Here is a 4215-nt window from a genome sequence, read left to right as displayed (position 1 = left end):
TTATGCAGCCACTGCCTCCGTTGACCCTGCTTCCACATACGCTGGACGCAACCTCCTCTGCACTTCATCAGGTGCTATAATATAATACAAGGCTTCGAGAAGATTGAGCACTGAATGCGCATTTTGGAAAGCTGACATCGTGGCAACTAATTTTAACACCCTCATACTGATCATCGGTTTATATAGTTTCTAAAAAAATATGACACGAGCGACTAGAAAAGAGAAACTACGTTCTTATTTTCGTCATATTTTTGGCCCAAAATGTTTGAAAATGGCAACAGTCTTGTACAGAAATCGTAGTTCTTCTTTCATATGTTTTTTTTTTTTTCAATGGTATTGAATTAAACAAGGAAAGAGACAATGGCGATGACTTCTGGTTTCTGTTCACGTTGGAAACAGAAATGGGAAACAAACAGGTTGGTAATTAATTAATTGACTTCTTAGAAACTTTGAAAATGATTTAGTAATTACATTACTATAATTCAAGTTCATTAAAGTTAATGTATTATTAATTATGCAGGGGTATTTTGATTACCCTGTCAAAAACCGGCTGCCAGTGGTTTGTGAATTGTATAAAAGCTTCTTGCCTCTTGCCCATCTATCAGTTGGTACTGGCAGTTCTGGAGTGATCATATTAGTAAATTTTTTATCAGTACCCGCGAAAACATTGTCTCATAGTGGTGAGCACGGAGTACTGAGAGAATACTCAGAACTAAGGTGAGTTCTTTCAGACATATCAAACTTTTAAATTTTATTTAACGTGGTTAATGAAGACATAAAAAGCATATTTTTTAATTTATGTTTTTCTTTATACTGCGGCAGACTTATAAATAATGCTTTTTCTTACATTTCGGTTTGAATATGTATTTGTTTGAGCCAAGTCAATGGGGTGGGTTATTATTTTTTCACAAGCTTTTATTAAACTTGTATGTATGTACACATCAAATCTTGCAACCGAATACTAACCCACTTCCAATGGTCAGATTGATTTAAAATTTTGTATGGGTACCTATGTAAGTTCGGTGACAATACAATCTGATAGTGTAATTCTTGGTACGCATATTATTATGTAGTGTGGATGACAATGCAAGCACAGTCAACAAAATGTACAGTCAGCAAAAAGTCTTCCATTTTTTTTACAATAACTTTTTTATTTTCATTTGTCACAGACAGCTGAGGCCAGAAGATTGTTTTTGAAAATGGAAAATCCAGTTTCATACGTTGTGGTCCGAAACGGTATGGTATTCCTTGCGTGCCTTGACGACCCTAGCAGTCCACCAATGGGAAATAAATTGGCGGAAAATGAAAAACCCACAGCGAGGATGCGCCCATTCGAGGACAGGGCGCATTTAAACCGCAGAGAACGACACTCGGTGAAAATATTAATGCTGCAAGGCGTTCTCTGGACTTGATGAAAAGTAGACTGGACGAGATACAGACAAAATTAAATAATTTAATTTTGGAATCAAGCTTGTGGAAGGTGCGATACGAGAAGAAGCCGGAGACTCGTACGCAGCGCCGTCACCAGAAGGCGTATATACCGCCCAATATAACCAAGTACAATAGGATACACTAAAAAGTATTGACGTGGTTATATCCTTCACCAGGCTCTCGAACTATATGTGTACCAAATTTCATCTAAATCGGTTTCTCATCGTCATCTAAAGCAGTTTTAGCGTTTAATTAGTTTGGATAAGTATCGTTAGATTATAAGTACCTAGATGTCAACAATAACCTGTATATATATTAATAGTTATCAAGAAAACAAAATTAGTTTGGTTGTTTGATATTTTTTTAATATACCTATAATCAAATTTATTGTTGTGTTTAATTTTCGGACTGACTCATAACAATTAGGGTGTTTCGGAAAAATCTTGTAAAGTAAAACCGGAAAGTGAACCAAACAAAAACTTACCTATATAATATGTATACCTAGCGAAGTGTACGAAGCAATATTCATAAATATGGAAGTACAAAGTCTTTTGAACTAGTGAAGATACCTAATGTTGGCAGCAAGATGTCCTTTAGACTTGATAAATTAATGAAAATTGAATTTCGGTTTGAACAAATTGTGTGCCAGCTCAAATCGTTCATATTATATTTTTTTATTTCGTTAGAAACAGTTGAGACCAGATGAGCATTCCACGCTTTGATATAATTGCAAGCTTTGTGTTTGACCCACCACTAGGAAACGCTAATAAAGTAATGGATAAAAATCGAAGACACAGTGAGGATGCGCGCATTTAAAACAGCAGAGAACGTCACTCAGTGAAAATATTAATGCTGCAAGGCGTTCTTTGGACTTGATGAAAAGTAGAATGGTCGAGATTCAGACAAAATTAAATAGTTTAATTTTGGAATCGAGCTTGTGGAAGGTGGGGCTTGGAGAAGAAGCCTGAGCCTAGTACGCAGCGCCGTCACCAGAAGGCGTATAAACCGCCCAATATAACCAAGTACAATAGGATACACTAAAAAGTATCGACGTGGTTATATCCTTCACCAGGCTCTCGAACTATCTGTATACCAAATTTCATCTAAATCGGTTTCTCATCATCTAAAGCAGTTTTAGCGTTTAATTAGTTTGGATAAGTATCGTTAGATTATAAGTAGATGTCAATAATAACCTGTATATTAATAGTTATCAGAAAAAAATATTAGTTTGGTTGTTTGATATTTTTAATACAAGAAAACGCTAATAAAGTAATGGATAAAAATCTAAAAGACACAGTGAGGATGCGCGCATTCGAGGACAGCGCACATTTAAAACAGCAGAGAACGTCACTCAGTGAAAATATTAACGCTGCAAGGCGTTCTTTGGACTTGATGAAAGTAGAATGGTCGAGATTCAGACAAAATTAAATAATTTCATTTTCAAATCGAGCTTGTGGAAGGTGCGATACGAGAAGAAGCCTGAGCCTGGTACGCAGCGCCGTCACCAGAAGGCGTATAAACGCCCCAATATACCAAGTACAATAGGATACACTAAAAAGTATCGACGTGGTTATATCCTTCCCCAGGCTCTCACACTATCACTGTACCAAATTTCATCTAAATCGGTTTCATCATCATCTAAAGCAGTTTTAGCGTTTAATTAGTTTAGATAAGTATTGTTAGATTATAAGTACTTAGATGTCAACAATAACCCGGAAGTCGGCTAATAACATACACTTGTCATTTTTTTTTTAACTTTAGCTGTTTGCTTTCGTCTCCTCATCTTTTTTGTTCCTGTCCCTTTTGTTTTGTTCAAGTTTATTTTACGCTAAGGATTATGTGAGAATCATAGTCATTATAATTATTTGTAGATAGATAACGAATCATTTGTTAATTTCAATTTTTCAATTGTTATTAATAGTTATGTATAAGAAAAAAAAATAGTTTTGGTTGTTTGTGAATATTTATATTTTCTTTAATATACCTGTAATCAAATTTATTATTATTTATTTAATTTTCGGACAGACTCATTACAGAAAACGAAAACAAAAACTTACCTATCCCTAGCAAGTGTATAAAGCAATATTCATAAATTTGGAAGTGCATGTCTTGTACTAGTGACGATACCACCATGTTGGCAGCGAGATGTCCTTTAGACATGATGAAGAAAATTGAATTTTGGTTTGAACAAATTGTGCCAGCTCAAATCGTTCATTTTTTTTTATTTGTCAGAAACAGTTGAGAACAGATGAGAATTCCACGCTTAGATATAATTGCAAGCTTTGTGTTTGACCCACTACTAGAAAACGCTAATAAAGTAATGGATTAAAATCTGAAAGACACAGTGAGGACAGCGCACATTTTAAAACAGCAGAGAACGTCACTCAGTGAAAATATTGATGCTGCAAGGCGTTCCCTGGAGACAGTGAAAAATAAAATCGACAACTAGAGTCAAAAGTAATATCGAGGAAGGTGGCTGTATCAGCAAGCTTCACGGTGGAATTATTATCTAGAACTAGCAGTACGAGTATGAAAGATGATAATTCCTATTTTTTTCAATAGGTACGAACGAATATTTCAGACATTTCGATATATTTCAGAATGAAAAAGAAATATTCTAACCTTATGATTGAGAGAGGCTTGATATCCATTACAAGCTTTGTATTTGACGATTTAGTGCTGAAGTCCCAGTCAAAGATACGACAGCCAAAGGGGCTGAGCGTATGTAGGTACTCTTTGAAGACCGCGCACATAGAAAACCGCGAAGAACCTCTAAGTTCAGTG

The 4215-nt window shown here is 35.4% G+C and overlaps 1 long non-coding RNA gene across 1 annotated transcript; it reads left to right on the top strand.

Moving 5' to 3' along the window:
- Positions 1-651: 651 nt before the first annotated feature.
- Positions 652-1818, top strand: LOC141437972 (uncharacterized). Its single transcript, XR_012452439.1, has 2 exons — positions 652-717; positions 1170-1818. It is a non-coding gene; the product is annotated as an uncharacterized lncRNA (long non-coding RNA).
- Positions 1819-4215: the final 2397 nt, after the last annotated feature.

This window comes from Choristoneura fumiferana, chromosome 18, assembly GCF_025370935.1.
Source record: "Choristoneura fumiferana chromosome 18, NRCan_CFum_1, whole genome shotgun sequence".
NCBI classification, from domain to species: Eukaryota; Metazoa; Arthropoda; class Insecta; order Lepidoptera; family Tortricidae; genus Choristoneura; species Choristoneura fumiferana.
This window is presented reverse-complemented; position numbering and strand designations above follow the sequence as displayed.